This window comes from Chiroxiphia lanceolata, chromosome 2 (genome assembly GCF_009829145.1).
Source record: "Chiroxiphia lanceolata isolate bChiLan1 chromosome 2, bChiLan1.pri, whole genome shotgun sequence".
NCBI classification, from domain to species: domain Eukaryota; kingdom Metazoa; phylum Chordata; class Aves; order Passeriformes; family Pipridae; genus Chiroxiphia; species Chiroxiphia lanceolata.
Window position 1 is genome coordinate 31,496,556 of NC_045638.1, and position 18,950 is coordinate 31,515,505.

The window sequence follows — 18,950 nt, forward strand, 5'->3', positions numbered from 1 at the left end:
TAGTCAATAGGTACCAGGTATATATGCATCAACAGCAGAATAGACTGCTAAATAATATAGTGGCTGCCACAGCAGCTGGTTCTCTCTCATGTTCATCAGATGGGGAAGCACGAAGCTGCAATAACCTCATAGTATAAGAAGGCGATGCTTGAAGAAATTTTTTTTTCTGGGAACTGGGGCATGAGCTCGGTTTTTCATTTCAGGCACTTCAGACTTTTTCCAAGCAGATGGACAGTCTTCATCCTGTTATCTGTGGGCCCACACAGGGATGAGGCTTTCCTTCATCTAAGCAGGCTACCCAGATTTGCTGTATGCATCACATTGTCCAGGCTCTGTGACCAGTGCAGGTTCTTCAGTCTTTCTAGAAAAATAGGTAGCTGGGCTTTTCTCTGTTAGCTGTAGAAGCAGCGTGTATCTCTAGACAAAGCAATAAAAGAGCCGCACGCTTTTCCTCATCTAAATTTCCCCATCGTTTTTTGCTGTCACTCCTCAGCTCCTTGCATCTGAAGATGACATTTCCACCCTGTCTTGCAGGCTCAGCCTGGCTTTCTCTCTCCCTCCCCTCCCTGGCAGCAGCATCTTTCATCCTCCCTGGTGTCTCCCTTTGAAGAGAGCTGCCCCCAGGCTCTCTTCTCCTAAGCAAGCTGCCTTTGTCTCTGGGCCCTGGGAGTCTCACAGGAATCACTTAGGCTCTGTGATTTTTTTTAAGACCCAAGATTAGTATCTGCTGTCATTTTTCTCTTGTATGGGATTTTCCACTATCCAAACCTAGACCCCTTTGGAGAGGCAGGGAAAAAAACCATGGCTCCGTAACCTTTGGTTTTCCTTGGGTAAGATCTGTTCAGGTGCTGATAATCTTTAGCTATCAACCTTTTCATGGACAGACATCAACTTCTTTTCCTTGCCTTCTTAGTACATGGAGTGTAAAGCATTACACAGTAAAAAACAGCCATAAGGAATTCATAAATTATACATAGGCAGATTCCCCAAATCACCAAACATTCCCTTCTGTTAAAGATGTTCCTTATCAGTTATTTTCTCTGTGGTGTATGTACCTTTCCATATCTTGTCATCTATGCTTTCACAAATTTTTTCTTTCTTGTGTTTGGTTTGGTTTGGTACTTTGTAATTTCAGTGAGTTCTGATTTAAAAAAACCAAACCAACAGGAGTCTAGTTTTTTACCCCAGTCTCTGTCCCTCTTCGCCAGCAGAAACCACACAGCTTGGATGGACAGATGGGAGGGATTTTTCAGCACACAGACTTGGGGTCTTTGGTTTCTGTGTCCTTTCTCACACACTTTACTTGGTAAAAGATAATTCAAAAGTCATGCCAGCTAAATACTGTGAGTACTAGCAAGCTCAACACATGCAGAAATGGGCTGATCCATGATTGCATCTTCTGTCTGTTCAAATGCCTGTATTTTGGCTAAGAGTCATCGTACTGGTAGGCAGAGTACACCCTGAGAATCATGCAGGATTTGTGGCCAGCACGATGTACCTAGTTATGGTGTTACCGTAATTGTATGATCCATTGCAATGTTTCCTCAATTTTTCTCACGAAAGATACCACTCTTACTAAATTTTTAAGGCCATGTCTCGCTCTACACATGAGTTTTCCTGCAGCAATGATAAAATCAAGTATTACAAGTGAAAACTTAGGTGTCTTTAAAATACAAAACAAGGATTTTGAAGCATTGTTGGTTTGGCAACTGCATTTTTACAAAGCTCATATCCCAAAATAAAAGCACTCTAAGAATCCTGTAACTTAAAGTGTGTTAAAGTATATGGAAATGGAGTGTTCTGTGAGACAAAAGATAAGGGGAATCAAGTGCTGAAGCTGGCAGAAGTAAGAGGGAAAATGTAGCTGATCATACACCAGCCATCCCAGCCATTCTTCTCCAGCTCATGTCCACTCATTTCTCCACTGCTCTGTTGCTGTTTCTGAATCCAGTGTCAGTCCAGCCAAGCACTGCGCTATTTTTCTGATGTGCAACAAGTCAGCCTCCTGCTGTGAATCACCTTTGTACTGCTGCCTACTTCGTTTGCTTATCCTGTGAGAGCCTTGAAGGAGCAGGCACCCAGCCCCAAGTTCAGTGTCAGAAGCACTCAGTTTGAGTACCCCTTGCAAAACAGACACAACACTGAAAGCTAAATGCATTGCATTAGTTCTGAGCAGGAGGAATGCAAGAACCTCTAGGCAGATCTAAAATGTGAAACATGTATAGATCTGCAAAATGAGATGGTTTGTGTAAGAATGCGCTGTTGGTCCATCTGACTCCATCTAAACTGGTGGTGGCCAAGAGGTACTTTTGATCTCACATGTCTGGTTGTGTCCTATCTGCACAGAAGGACAACAGACCTACGTAAATCAGCCCACACAACTTTCCTGCACCCTAATTTCAGCCCCAAATTCCCTGGGTGCGTGGGTTGAAGGGAGTCCCAGTGTAGCTCAGCTGGTTCATGGATCTGGGTAGTGAGAGAACAAGGAGCATGGGGAGCAATGTACAGCTCTGCAGGTGAATTCAGACTAACCCAGAAAGAAATCATTACATTCATGAACTATCCAATGTTTATGTCATTTATCTGCCATTAAGATGCGAGAAAGCCTATAAAATGCACAACTGCACTTCTCTGAAAAATTACAGTGTTTCTTCTGTTTGGAATAATGACTGTAAATTCCTTGCTATTATGGAGACTATTTAAGGTCACACCTACCAAAATGTATTTAAAGAAAGTTCAGACCTTTTGTGTCTGACACATTCTGATTATCTGTCTGGAGGCAAGGCTCCTCATTTTGATATGTAATGGATAAAATGCACAAGTGGAAGGAATCAAGATAATGAATTTGCAGGATAATTTTACTAATTATCTTGTTGCTGATCATAGAACCAAGGCTCTGCAAGTCAATCCTACCACAGCTATTAATATGCAGTGCCTAAAGCTGTTCTTACAACATTTATTATGCATCTCTCTGGTTCTACACAAGCTGATAGTTTACTAATAGATTTGTGAAAGCGAGGTTGCTAACATGTTCATTGTTCTAAGCATGACATGTAAAATTATACATATTTACCAAAGTCTAGACTAAATGAGAGCATTAAAAATAAGGGGTTTTTTACTGTGTGAATGTCACTCGGTGAGTTGAGATGGAATTTATCTCACCTTTATCTCACCTATCTGAAGATAGGTATCTAATCTACATCAGTAATTCAGTCTGTCTAGCCACAGGAGAGAGGATGGGACAAATTATCTTTTGAAGATGCCTCTCTCCTCACTGACTACAGAGGGATCCCAGTCTCTTTGCCAAAATCAACAGTTAATTTTTTTTTTACTAAAGTTAAGAGGGGTAAAGGTTTGTTGTTGGGAAATGATGAATAGGAAACTTTTCAACAAGGAAAAAAGCCGGAAACAAGTAATAGTATCGTGAGGTTATAACTGACCCACCAACTGTTTGGTTGCCAGTGCTTAAAAGATAGTTGGAGGACATAAACATAGAATCCACAGTGATCATCTGCCTTTGGTAACAGATCAGGAGTATGAAAAAGTATTTTTCAAAGTGAGCCATGGAAATCCAAATCACAGCAATGAGGGAGACAAGCTCAGGAGCCATAATGGGATGCACAGTGTGACTTAAGGAATAGAAACAGGTGAATGAGGGTCAAAAATTGTTAAGTTAAAAGTATATGCAAGACAAAAGCAAGCACAATATTGGAGAAATGACCAGCAGGAGGAAGCAGGTGGATCCTGTCATTTACCTATCTCTTCTGCATCCCAGAGGACCAGGATCTCAATTTTCTCACTCCCCAGAGCAGTGAAGAGTTGTCTCCCTACCTGTATAATCAACCACAAATCTCTTAAACTGGTCATGTGACCTTCACTGCTGTGCCCTCCCTTATGCAAAAGTTTAGATATTGCCCTTTATTTCTCCCATGTAAAAAAATCTGGTGTTTATTACGTTACAGTGCAAAAGGGAATCAAAAGAGAAAATCTGTAGGCATTAGAAATGCAGAATTCCATAGAGTGACCCCATGGAAAGGGAGTGCTCTGGGAAAGTGGCTCAGCAGATACTGACCCTGTAACCTCAATTCTGCATCCTCGTGGCTGGGCACCTTGTCTCTGACTTGCTCAATGTTTGTTTAAGCAGACTTAGATCTCCAGCCCATAGTCCTTGGCCCTGCCCATGTGATGGGTATACAGTTTTTGCTTAGAAAAACATACAAATCCTCCCAAAAAACCTGTTGAGACTACTCCTGCAGCAAGCTAAGATCCCATAAAGTTTTTGATAACTAAATCCATTTGCTGTTTTATGTCTCGCCTCAAATCATTTCCCTCTGATATTAGACAAAACTGCAGCACAATAAAAAACAATAATGGTCTGGCACTTGGCTTAATAGAAGAGTCTTTTGAACTGCTATAACAACACAGAAAAGAGGTCACCCATTTCATCATGGATCTTAAAGTTAGCTGGAAATATTTGTAATATTAACAGACGAATCAAAGTTGCTTCTCTGCCAGCCATGCCACAAATAAGGATTCTGCAGGTAAGGACTTTATAAGCTCCAGAGGACTCTGCTTTAATAAGCAAGTCATCTAAAACCACTGTTGCAGACAACGATAGGGTACAGAATAATCCAGACCAGAAATGATCTGACTGCAGAGAGCCATTGGAAGGCAACAGGTTCTCTCTAGACAACTGGATAAAACCCAAGACAGTTCTGAAAAATAAGTATCAACTGCCTTTTTAGTTTCTGTTTCATGGTTGCTTGGGCTTTTCTCTCCCATAAAAGTTGATCAGAAACATTAAAAGTAGAAATCAAGTGCTATTTGCAGGTTTTGGTTTTGTTGTTGTATGAAATGGAGAGCGTACTGTGCTATAAATAAAAACTTGTAAGCAAATTAAAACCTGCCTAACTGGAGATTAAGATGATCTGAAGTCACTGACTCAGATCATAAACAGTACCGCCAGTAGCTGAAACTATTAATCACTGTGGGACGAAATAAAAGGGGAAATTTGTTAAAAAATAAGCAGGGGCAGGATGCTAACTCCAGGGGCACGCTGTTTGGCTCGTTAATAATGTATAACGAAGTGTGTGCCAGATCAAAAGCAAATCACATGCAGCTGGCAGAAAATGAAATGGTATTAGGCAAAGTATTTGTCTAGCTATGAGGCTATTTAAGAAACTGCTATCTATTAATGTGATGTTGATTAAAGCTTTTCAAATTAAGCTTTTCAAATTAATTTTTGCTCATGGAAACCCCATCAATAAAACATGGTATATGCCATTTATATATATTCATGCACACATATGGGGATATCCATATGTATGCATTGTATATTATAAATACTGCAAATATTTAGTCACAACTTTACAAAATTACCAGGCGTTATCAGCAGCTAATTTAATCATCTTCGCATTCTTATTGTAATTGTCACTGCGTGTATGTACTGAATAATTGTTATTTGACTGTGTTATGATGCTATTTCTGATGTGACAGAATTTGACGAAAATCTATGGCAGAGGGAAAAGATGAGTGCTGATGTCACATTCCTGTTCCTCACGTTACATTGTTGGCTTTTAAAATCTAGAAAGGACACACCTGTCTGCTGAGCTTCTTCAGCTTTGAATGGGTTGGCTCAGCAGCCCGGAAGCTGAGGAGCACTGCTTACACAGGCAGGTGCTTTTCCATCAGCATTCAGTTTTTAAGACACTGATATACCCATCAATGGCTGAGGCTAGGCTTGTGCAGAAGTCCAGAAACGTGTGCTTCTGCATCTGGGTTCAGCATGGACCTGTTTTTAATCCAGCGAAAGCATAAGGCCTGACCTGAAACACTGAGGCTATCCCTCTCCAGCCCTGTGGTCTAACACTTAGGCTGGAAATGAGACCTTTCACTGTGCCTCTTGGGCTGCTGGCTGGGGCTTTGCTGCTTCACCAGAGGTCCAGCTTCAACAAGAGGAAGTGGGCAGTGTTTACCCCCAAAACTCAGTGTGGCCTAAAATTGTCCTGAGAAGCAGGAGCCACCTGAGGCCAGCGATAGCTTGCAGAGTCCCCACTCTTGAGGTTGATCCGAGTAGCGGAGTGCCAGCCAGCCCCTCTGGCACTAAATATTTGAAAGGCAGCGTTGGTTTGTGCTGTTACACAATGAGTGACACCGCATCGCCTCAGACCGCCCCGTTCTTGTCACTGCGCAGCAGAAACCATCGGCTGACGTGAGCGGCACGTGTGGGGAAAAACAGAGCTCCCGCAGTCTGGCAGCCCTGCGCCCTTCTGCAATTACCATCAACACTTCGATTCTATCACCGCTTACTAAAAACATGGCACAGTTACCGAAATAAGTGAGCACTTAAGGGAAACCCAGACCTTTTATGTCTGCCACTTATTTCCTGATTATCTTCCTGGAGGTCAGGCCCTTCGTTTTGACACTTAATGAATAAAATGCCCACGTTGCAGGAAATGGGATAATGAATTGTGAAAAGACATAATCAGCAATGACTAAATAATTAAGGGAATTGAAATGTAGAGTCATGTGGGAATGTATTAATAATAACATGATTTTTCCATATGCTAAAAAATTCTGCCTGTTTTTAGAAAAGCAGTCATCACACATGCTCTGTGGCAAAAAAAAAAAAAAAATAACGTAGACTAATAGGAACTGTAATTAGACATTCTGCTTTTAAACAGCTGAATAAAAGATGAAATCATATAGAAAGTATATTTAGATACAAGCCAGAAAGTAAACTGATTATTATTCATAGTGCTGTTAATAGGAGCTGTAATTTATGCATCTAGTGGGAATCATGTTAGGCAATTAGGAAAGGGAGTCACACTTGACTTCCCTTTATGCATTTACATATTTATATATTTTTCTATATCTTGCCAATGTCTCCATCTTTCCAGTTACCTTTAGTCTGCATAACTGCCTAGAATAAGACCTTTTACAGTGAAATTCTCTGTTGCAGCTCAAAAGTTGGCCTTCACTTAGATTAAAGGAAACCACACAAGCTTCTCTTTGATCACGTTTGTCTCCTGACACTGGACTTTTGCAGGTCCCCAGTACTAGATGAAGAATGGGACTTTATAATTTTTCTCAACACTTCACCTTCAAAGGCTTGCAGCAGAAATTATCCTGGCAGCGGGTCAGAATTGTACCTGCTTGTGCTCCCCTCTCTCTGTGTTACTTTCTCCCTGCTTACCCAGGACCTGGGCTCAATTGTTTGGTCTCTGTTATTTGCACCTAACAAATCCTGGGATCCTATAATTCACCACACTCCCAGCACTGAAATCCCTATGATTTGGATTTTGGTTCTGGTTGGCATTGATGAGTTTGTGGAATATATGGTCCATTACATATATCTAATACTTTCAAAAGTTCAATGAAAGAATGATTTATGGGGGTTTTGTGCAATAACATGGTTATTGTTTTCATTTGAAAATGTCCTAGTGTCTAATCACATGTTAATGCAGACTCGCAGCCCTCCCAGAAAATGTGGGTCAGCTGGAGAGGGTCACATCGCCAGATATGTTTGAACAGATGGATGGGCTGAGGTATAGAGAGCTGTTGCAGTTTGCTCAAGGTAAAAAAGCAAGTCAGTGGCAGAGCAAAGATTAAAATTCAAGGCAATAGATTATCAAAGGATTAAGTGCTGTATTCATCTGCTTCATTTCCAGACATATATAACATGTATCCCAGCTAATCTCCAGGTTTGGAAATATTCCAGGGTTTGGAAATACTCAGCATATAGCTTTCAAAAAAGGAGAGGCAGGGAGACTCAACAGGGACTGGGAAGGGATGTCAGGGGAGGAGTGGACCAGTGGACCCTTTTCCCCAGGAGCCATGCTGCTGCTGGGTTGCAGGGCTGTTTCACAGCTAGCCTGTCCCCATGAATACTCAGGAAAAACGCAAGGTGATAACCTGAGACAAGTGCCCGCTCACAGCAGATAAACAAAGTCTCTTTTTTCCTCTCTGTGTAATGCTGAATTGAGCAAAACTGCCCTATAAGCCAGATGCCGGCTACTCCCAGACGTGTCTGAGATGACTTCTCAACAAGCCTTGTAACACATTACCAGTCCTAAACTTTGAGTTATTTCTCTGGTTTTGCTTGCCATGTTTTGCTAAGGCTGTTCTTCTCACCGCTTTGTTGAGTGCAATGCCTCAGAGGGAAAGTGAGAATGTCCCCAAGACACAGGGTACATCCCCTCTCCCTCTGTCCCTCCACAAGCCCTCCTAGAGATGAGGACCCAGTGTCTTGGCACGGTCCTCTGGCTGCAGGGCTTGTGTTTTGGCTGTGGACCATCTTTAGTAATTGGGCTGGCGAGTGCTGCCTCTGCTTCCGCTTGGGGCTGGAGCTGCCGGTGCCAGCTGCTTCCCCTGCCTCCCGAGCTGCAGATGGCCCCACCAGCACCCAGCACCGCACCCTCTGACAGTCCCCTCATTCCCCCTGTCCTGTCAAACCATCTTCACAGTACTACTTTTAGCAGCCATTATTGAGTAATGACCTGCTCTTTGGCACACCCTGCCATCCTCCTCGCCTCTCCCATTCTAGAGCTTGGAAGCAGGAGGTACTCTCTGAACAATATTGTGTTAAGCTACAAGTCATAGGAAAAAAAAAGCAATAAGTTCATTCCCATGCATTCCAATAATGCTATTTTTTTATCAGGCAGCAGGTGATTTTAATTCACCCCCTATAAGTGCATCTCCCTCTCCCGGACCTTGCATGAGTCTGGCTTACTGCATTTGTTCTCTGTCAGAGTGTGATATCTTGGGATGGATTCTACAGGCTTAAAATAGAAATGTTCCTGCTTGCTGCTGCTGATGTATCATTGGGTAACGATTAAATAAATTCAGTGTTTTACTGCATTAACAAAAACACATGATTGTTTAACAGAGTGTATTACAGAAGATGGAGGCTTTAATGGTCTCTATGGATTTTTAGTTTGTAAGAGTACATTATGAAGCTGTCTTGGTAGGGTGCTGTTTTCATATGTGAAAGAAGTTACTGGCGTTATACATCATTTTTATATCTTGTTGCTAGGCAACATATCATAGTGCAGTTATTGCAAAGGTGTCTGCTTCCTCGTTAAAAATCTTCATGTTGCTCCTTAATTCTGCAAAATTAGCTCTGTTATTGATCCTATTCTGCTTCCTTGGATCTCTCTTGATTGAGGTTTCATCCGTTAAGTTTTGGAGAAATATAATAGATCTTTTATTAACTGAATTTGGGGCTGAAGCATGTTCATTAGTGCTAATCTTTAGTTTCCCCCTTCATCGCAATCCGTTTTTATGCAGGGAGCCATGTGTTTCCATTCACTTGAGATTCAAAATCAGAGAAGTAATTTGAGTGGTGGTGTATTTAAGATAGGACCTGTGACAACTAGGCTTAAAAAACCAGCAACAACAAAATGCAGGGGCTACCTAGGATGCTCTGGGAAACTTACAAAATTCACTTTCAAACTCATTTCTTCCTCTCTTCAACATAATCTGCAGTTCCTGCTTCAGTGTGGTGCTGTTGCAAACTCTACTATATTAGTGTTTCCAAATCTGGGGACAGTTCTGCCTCAGCTTGGGTCAGGCTGTGCAAGATTTGACGCTTTACAGGACTGAGCTGACTTCATCACCTCACTTCATTCTCAACTGGAAAAGGCAAATCTATTTCAGAAAAATGCAGTTGGTAATAACAGGCAGTATCACTCACAAATATCTTCTGCACAAGAAAATAACATTTTTTTTTCCTGAGTGCCAGCATTTATTCCCTTCATTACCACTCCTCCCAAGCTTCTTTGATTTGGAGAGCTGTCTGCCAGGGCCGTTACGTGCTCCCCAGGCAGAGGGGTGGCTCTGGCACGTGTATCCCCGGATGCCTTCGCAGGCTCACATGAATCCACAGCACGTGGAGGGGCTGCCAACACCAGGCAAGGGGGAACCAGGAGCTCCCACAGACCTCTGCATGCAGCAAATGGCTCTTTATTGTCCTTATCCCTCATACCTTTGTTACTAGTGTATTATAATTCCTTTCATTAACTAGATTTAATGCACTGGCAGTCAGTATTGCTACTGTTCATTTTGGGGCAAATAGTACTATTATAGTATCAGGTTTTAATTAAGCTGTTTTGGATAAAAGCTGGCATGCTAAAAGCCTTTATAAATGCTGTTCCTTGGTACACACCCACATAACAACAACCAGTAAGTCAATGGGATTTTGTCTAACATCTCCCTTGGAAGATATAATTTGGCATGTGGTATCAGGGCAGTTATTTCTAAAGGCATGTGCTCCAGAGGGGAGGAATGAAAGAAACATGAAAGAAGTTAATTCTCTTTTTTTTTAAGCTGTAGAATAGTTAGAAACAGACATAAGAATTTGTTTTGCTCTAAAGCCCCTTTTTTAAGGAAAATGTGCAAATAATTTCACAATTCTGTAAAATTTTAGTAGATGAAATTGCAAATGGAAGAAAAGAAATTGCCGAGGCCAAAATATCTAACTCCCAATCAATCAATGTAGTTTCCTAAAAAATATCTGCAAATTATTTTGACAACATTTTAAAGCTGATAGTTACCTGTTCACTCTGGAACAACTGCCTACCCATGGATTTCTCCCGAGGAACACACTGGGCTATTCCTGAACAATCACATGGCTCCATTTGCACTCTTTCTGCTTCCCTGTAATTTGCAAGAGAAGGTGTAGGGTGGCCTCACACTACTCTTCCATTGCTTCTAACAACACAATTTGCATTAATATTTGGGCCCCTGAATCATACAACATCTTTAGCTCTGTTCCTCCAACATAATTAGTGAAAACAGCATTGTTTTCCCAGTAACAATTCCACTGCTCTGCACCACTGGCTGACCCTGATAAAAGTGAGTGATGAATATCCAACCTGATTAGCTTGGTCTAATTCCTTTCCTCCCCCATCTCTGATCAATTTGAAGAGACTGTTAAGATGGATGCAACTCACTGTAGTTGCAGAGGTGTTGCCAGTGTCCAGAGGAACCCTCCGTCCGTTTCAGAGAAGAAAGGAGTTTGGGGAATCAACGTCATTTTTATTATCTGTTTATACATAAAGTCATATTTTTTTGAACAGTTTTACCAGTTGGTCTCTTGTTATCTCCTTTGGTTCATATAGAAACCACTGCAAAGGTGATTGCATTCCCTCATGGCCTGTGAACTCAGTTATCAGTTAGAATCAGGTTAACTGGATGATTGTTTCATTCATGGGAAATTTCTGACATAGGTAGCTGAGTTGGCTCAGTTAATCACCTCGTTTTTCTCTGTGCAGAAGACTGAGAATTCTCTCTTAACCCACAGTCAGATTAAAGAAGTAACCAAGACAGTGCCACAGGAAAACACAAGCGCACCTGTGAGCACTGAAAAAGCTGTTACTTCTCACCTGACAACTCCAGAACAAAATGGAAGGCACTCCAGAACAAAAGAAAAGGTGAGGCTCCAACTCACACACCACATTATGCCCCATACCTATGTTGTTTATTATTTCACTGGTTTATAAAAAAATCATCTGTGATTTCCAACGGCGGTGTAGATCCATTGGTTCCCATTTCTCTAGAAAGGCTATCCTTGCTGATCAGCAGGCCAGACGTGCAGCAGGATTGACTCATCTTCCAGCTACCACAGTATCTCCCCTCATACTCATGTGCAGGTGATCAGCTCAAGAGGTGAAGTGACAGCCTCCCTCTGGAACTCACTGCCAGGTGTGAAACTGCACACTGCCTGTTCAGGTGATGATAGGCAACTAGTCCTAAGCTGTTCCAGCCAAGAGACACTTTATCTGGGTCCTGGGGAGCAAGCAGACACACATCTTTCAAGACGATGCATATCTCTAGCTGCCACCAGCTGGCATGATCTATAAAATGCCCTACCAAATGCCCTACCTACTCAGCTTTTCAGGGCTCTGCAGGGATTTGGGGATTAAAAAATAGCTATGACTTGTAAGAGGCATGTTACCAACATCAGCACCCTATAGCATTCATTCTTCTGCAAGCTTTCAATAAAGACCAGACACAATAAGTGCAACACTGGAAATGTTGTGTTTTGATCATGTCACAGCCTGTAGATAGTTTTAGAGACTTCTTTAGATCTCACATCCACCTCCAGCTCCATCAGCTTAGCCTTCTACTTGTTTGCTTCCCCAGAATCTCAGTTTACTCATAGCATGGGATGAGAAGGGGATGAGAAGTCATTTAACTCACAGATGGGGATGAGAAGTCATTTAACATGTGTGGGATTGACACATTTAGGTGATCCTCTAAAACTGCTCAGGTGTCCAGTCTGAAAGCATTAGAAGCGAATTTATTCCTATGCAGACCTGTCCATGTAAATTTTTTACTGTATGACTAGTTCCCATGAATATCCTCCAGAGTGAGACCACTGGTCTCTGTTTGCTGAGGTACTCATGCCTGCTTCCTAATGCTTTGTTTACTTCAAGTCCCAAGTTCCAGGTGGCAAATCAGAGTGCTGATTAAGTTGTCCCCCTGTTGTTCTTTGCGTAAGATTTCTCTTCCGACATCTGTATTTAAAACACAGCTCGTTTGTTACCAAGGAGGGGATCTTTGTTGACAGGCACTTGGAGGAGAGAAGCAGCTTCCTTGATGCTAACTGTGGTTTTTCACAAAGAGTTTTCTACACAGACTCAATGACCCATGTTCCCTCAGTGCTGACTTGGAGCCCAGTGCTCTGACATACCTCGCTGGTGAGGTACCAAGTGGCAAATGCCCTCCCCATCACAACCTTACTGCTGGTGCTCCTGAAAAGGTCTGGATGGAGCTGGTGCACGTAGGGCCACTTCAGGTCTAGACACTGTAGAGGAAACTGGTGTCTCCTGCACCAGAAGCTTGCCCCTGCAGCAAAATCTGTGGAAGCCCCTCTTCAAGAACCACAGTTAATGTCAGGTAAGTTACCTTTTTTCCCCCTCAATCTGTAATTAGACATTCCAATTATGCAGTTTAATCTAATTAAAGTAATGATGCAATTATACAATAATTGATACATAATCGGCATGCAAAAACCTGTGTAAGTATTATTTAACCAACAGAGCAAATTCTACATAAACCTTTTCAGTCTCTTAATAGTATATCATTTTAGCAGCCAGCTTGAGGAAGGGATTTTGTTTACTCAAGCATTTTTAAAGCCTTACTGCCACTAGTGAAATGACTTTTTCTTACTATTTGTGGGCATTCAGCTTCCATTGACTTCAATGCGAGTTGTCTTTGAGCACCCACAGACAGAAGTAAAGCTTAGAGCCTCTGAAAGACCCACCACAAGTATCTCATCCAAAGATGGCAAAGTGCTACAAAGTCATTTCAGGAATGCCTAATACTGGAATACCTGCTGGTAGAGATGATAAAAAAATGAAATAAATCTCATTTTCGATTGCAAGAGAAAACAGCTCTGTGGTACCTGTACTATCGCTTTCTCAGCAAACCTTACCACTTAAGATATTTTTTTTAAATTTACTTCCTCGTTATCCAAAGTAAACGTGCAGAATATGCGTATTACTATGCACCACACACAAATGTATAAACTAAGCCGTAGCTGTGTATCCACCCAAGGTCTCATGCACCGAAATGAGAATATGAATGTGGATTCAGGAGTCCTGGCTCTAATGGCGTGAACATTGGTTCATTTTTCTGAAATAAATAAACTGAGAAGCATATGTTTCATTGTCTGAGTATGTTAGCTCTATCTGTAATTGCCAAAGACCCATGTTCTGAAATGACATCAGAGACCTGAGGGCTTATCTGATAAGAAATGGGATTTCTTCTCATCCTTGGATATTTCCTTTAGCCTACTCCCCATCCCCTTTCTGTTGTGCAGTGAACTGTGTACCCTGTATGGCTTTTTCTCATCAGTGATATGGCTGAATGTCTGCAATATTTTACCCTTGTTTTGGAAAGCACTGTGGAATCAAATACATCCACATGTATTTAACACTCTGTATGTAATCCAGCGCTTCTCGGTGTGTGAGGAAATGAGAATGGCCTGTCCCTTTCTTGGTTGCATAACTCATGCTTTAAACTAGATGCATTATTTTGAGAGATGCTATATAGTGAGTTCGTGCAAAATGTCCCAGTATCTGCGTCAGTAGAGCTATTCACAAGTAAGGAAATTTCAGAGGAAAATGTGAATGTTCCCTCATAAGCAGTCACTTGGACCTTTTTTGATGTTGTTTTTGCACGATTTGCTGCTAAGGATCTAGTTTTAAGTGTTATTACTCATGTGTGTGGAAGTACAATTTTGATTTGAACCATATTGTCTTTAATGCCAAAATTGCTTTAAAACCTTGTAAAATTTGGTTTCAGTTCAAATATGATGGTTTTACTGTCATCTTTTAATTGTCAGTATTCATATTGCTAGTATAAGTGTACAATACTTTTCATGACAGACACTGAAAATATGTTAAAAAGCGCTTTTGACTGAACAGTTGTTCATTCACGGTGATCTAAATTGGGTTCTACATATGGAGCCACTGATAACCTGCACATATGTTTCCAAGCTTGAGAAGAACTCACAGGTGCTTAGGTGACCCTCTGGTCACTGGTAATGGTAATAGAGAGAGCATTTTTTTCTTCCAGCATTTTTCTTCCTCCCACTTGGTGGTTTCAAACTGAATGTAAGGGCACAGATTTGGCTGGGCAGTGTATATATTGAGCCCTAGTTCTTTGACCTGAAGGATTCTTTTGTTTCAAAGACAGAAAAAAAAAAAGCTATTCCCATGCCTTTGTTGAAAGAAATTCTCTTGTTAATGGACTAGAGAACATCAGTAGGTCCATTAGAAAAAACTTCCCAGGGAAGTGCTTGAGTCACCATTCCTGGAGACGTGTAGATATGGCACTTAGGGACACAGCTTAGTGGTGGACTTGGCAGTGCTGGATTAACAGTTGGACTGGATGATGATCTCAGAGGTCTTTTCCAACCTAAACAATTCTATGATTCAGTAACAGAAATCTGGAGATGGGAAAAAAGCAAGGTAAATGAAGCTAAAAGCTATGAAAAAAATCAGCAGGCACGCTACTGCACAAAACCCCCCAAAACTCTAACCTATTTATATTCCATGGATAAAAATCTAATATCCACTTATTTCACAACTCTGCTTACATTCATTGCTAACAGAAGTCTCTGTAGTGTAGATCACAGGCAGAATCATCATGCTAATTTTTCACCAGTCTTTGTTCTTTTAGCAGGAATTCACACATATTTGTCATAGGAACTTGAGCTGAATTTGCCAACAGTTTGGTGATTCTGATGGGCCAGGAGCTTCTGTCTTTGGTCAAGATACAATAACAGCCAAAATACAACTGATCTCATATTGCTGAGCATGATTTAAAGGCAAATCTTTGAAGGAAGTATAACTGCCCGAATTACTACTCTTTTATATGTTTTTAAATGAGAATGTAAAGACCAAGGGCATTTTTTCCTACTTAATACTATTAAATTCATCATTAAATCTCTTGCTGAACACTGGATTTAATGGTGCCCTCAAGTGCTGATGCTGATGCTTGACTGTGTTAATATTGTTGTATATACAGATACAATAAATAATACTTAGCTAAGGTAGTGTTAGCAACCTTATTAGGTATATCAGTACAAATAGCTGCACTAATGAGATTAAGCATCACAAACTAACGGCAATGTGAATCTAGGCACTGAGGCTAAAATATGGATGGAGATTCAACACACTGAACCTATCAATAAAACCAAACAGACTCTACTAAAAGCTTTACTGCTAGTTGGCATTAAAGGATTAATTTGAAAGTACAGTTTTTATCTTTTCTCATCACACTTTATAATATACTCTGTCTTAAAACTTCTGTCTGTCTGGTGCACAGGTATTATGAGTGTTTCTATTTGCAGAAGAGTTGGCAAACCCCTGAGTAGGCAGTCTGCTTGCCTTGGTGTAACGCGAGTTCCCTTTGGTTGATGTAATTCATCAGTGGGAGTGGACCGGTTTTGTGCTGGTTTTTTGTATCAGTTTTTACATCTGGTATTCTGAACACAGAGTTTCATTAATTGAGTTACATCTAGATCACTGTTTCTTCTCTCCACATATACCCTTTGGATGCAGAGTTGTCTTTCCCATGCAGATTATTTTAATCCACCTTAATTCCAGGATACCCAAATGTTCCCAATTACAGTACTCTTTTACCAGTATAGTAATCTCCAACCTCTGTCTTCTTTAAGCTGACTTCTAGCCCAAATAGGTCAGCAGCATCTGCAAAGCAGGATGTTAAACGCTGCAGGGCTGCTTCTGTGTGGGCAACAAGGGCGGCGTCATCAGCATAGAGCAGCTCCCGGATAAGATGGTTTAAGGTCTTAGTGTGGGCCTTCAGTCGCCTTAGATTGAATAGACTTCCATCAGTACGGTATCGAATGTAGATACCATCCTGATCATCGAGGTCTGCTGTGGCCCTTTGGAGCATCATGCTAAAGAAGACAGTGAATAGGGTAGGAGCGAGAACGCAGCCTTGTTTCACACTATTCTTAATTAAAAAGGGCTCAGAAAGTGTGTTGCCATACCTGACTTGGCCGTGTTGATCCTCATGGAGTGAGATGATCATTTTAAGGAACTTGGGGGGACAACTTAAACGTTCCAAAATCTGCCACAGACCTTTTCTGCTCACAGTATCAAAAACCTTGGTGAGGTCAACAAAGGTTACATAAAGACCTTTGTTCTGTTCCCTACACTTCTCTTGCAGTTGTCTGAGAACAAATACCATGTCTGTGGTGCTCCTGTTGGCTCTGAAACCACACTGACTTTCAGGTAGGATTCCTTCTGCTATAGTGGGTATTAGTCTGTTCAAGAGTATTCTTGCCAGGATTTTGCCAGCAATGGAGAGCAGAGTAATACCACGGTAGTTTGAGCAATCCAATTTAATTCCTTTCTTCTTATACAAAGTGATGATGACTGCATCATGAAGGTCTGATGTTAGTTCACCTAGTTCCCAACAGCGCAGTACAAACTTGTGAAATTTAGCATGGAGTGCAAGGCCCCCATGTTTCCAGATTTCAGGTGGAATTCCATCAACCCCAGCTAACTTGCCAATTTTCACCTGCTGTATGGCCTTAAGAGTTTCTCCCAAAGTGGGGGCAGTATCCAATTCATTCTTCACCGGTTGTTGTGAGATGGACTGAATTGCTGAATCTTGAACTACGTGGCTAGTACTGAAGAGAGCCTGAAAGTGTTCAGACCAATGATTCAGAATGGAGGTTTTATCTGTCAGAAGCGTTTGACCATCTGCACTGAGTAGAGGGCTTTGGATCTGGTATGTGGGCCCATCAATCAGCTAGATTGATCCACCACTTGTTCTGGATGTCACGGAGTTTCTGTTGGAGCTTGCTGCATGCGAGACGAAAGGCTGTTTTTCTTACGTGACAGGAAGGCAATGCAAGGTGTACTTGATGAGCGGTTCTCTTCTTCCTCAACAATTCCTGGATCTCTTGATTGTTTTCATCAAACCAGTCCTTGTTCTTTTTGAAGGAGAACCCTAAGGATTCTTCAGAGGATTGCAGGATGCTGTGTTTAATATGGTGCTTGAGTGTTTCAGGAGAGGGATCTATAGAATCTATAGAATGATTTTCTAGCCTAGTTTGAAGATTTGCCTGCAATCTGTCTCTCACTGTGGCTGATTGGAGATTGTTAACTTGGAGTTTCCTCCTTGGGATACTGCCCCTTTTAAGTTTGAACTTAAGATTGAAGTTAAGTTTACAGCGCACAAGCCGATGGTCTGTTTGGCATTCTGCACTGGGCATCACGCAGGTATGGTGGACATCGCGAACATCTCTCCATCACACCAAGAAATAATCAATGAGATGCCAGTGCTTAGATCTGGGGTGCATCCAGGTTGTCTTCAGACTATTTTTCTGTTGAAAGATGGTATTAGTGATGGTGAGTTGTTGCTCCACACAGAATTCTAGCAGAAGCTGACCATTATTGTTGCAGTTTCCAACACCATGCTTGCTTAATACTCCTTTCCAGGCTTCAAAGTTCTTTCCTACTCTGGCGTTGAAATCACCAAGGATAATGATCTTATCATCTGCAGGAACCTTTTGGGTAAGGCGGCGCAGGTCGGAGTAAAATTTATCTTTTTTGGCAGGGTCAGCTTGGAGAGTTGGGGCATATATACTAAAGAGGACAACGTGTTGCTTGTTGTGTAGTGGAAGGCATAGGGAGATAATGTGGTCAGAATGACCTGTCAGCAGATTTTCAAGTTTAGGAACAAAAGAGTTTTTGATCATGAAGCCAACTCCTGAGAGATGCTTTTCGGTTCTGGGTTTACCTGACCAAAAGAGTGTGTAACCGGCACCCTGTTCTCTAAGGTTGCCTTCCTCATGGAGACGGACTTCACTGAGACCAGCAATGTCGATGTTGAGATGTGATAGTTCGTGGGCGATTAGGGCAGAGTGATTCTCAGGGTGTCCACTATTTGCAGAATCAAGCATGGTTCTGATGTTCCAGCATGCTAGAGTCAGTTTGGTTACACCTTTAGAGGCAGGTGTATATGCCTTTGTCTCTTGGTCTTTGTGTGACCGCATTAGTAGAAGATGCCCGTTGGCCGTGGTTAACCAACTGGGTGAAATGTGGAGATGAGCTTTGTTTAGGCCACCTTTTCTAGGCCCATCTCCGAGTGGAGCAAGCAGTGCTGTCCTTGAAAAGGCTGCTTGGTCGTTCAGGGTGCTGCCCCAAGAGACTGTCATCTCTGGTCAGTCTCAGATGACCAATATCCTGAACCGCCTGCATGCAGGGTTGGGTCTGCGGCTCCCAGTGCACCTTTCACCTGCCGTTTCGACCCTCGCCTGTTGCTACAGGGCTTTGTGAATGTGGGTAAAGCCTTTGAGCCTGTGCAGTGGATTTTTTAGGTGAGACGCAGCATGCGCAGAACTGGACCCACCCTTTAATCCTAAGGTTCATCTGCCAGGGCCGAGCGAGCTTGGACGGTGGCAG

The 18,950-nt window shown here is 41.9% G+C and overlaps 1 protein-coding gene across 3 annotated transcripts in view; it reads left to right on the plus strand.

Moving 5' to 3' along the window:
* Positions 1-18,950, plus strand: part of AFF3 (AF4/FMR2 family member 3) — a 326,376-nt gene that overhangs the window by 161,966 nt on the left and 145,460 nt on the right. The gene's annotated exons all lie outside the window — the stretch shown is intronic.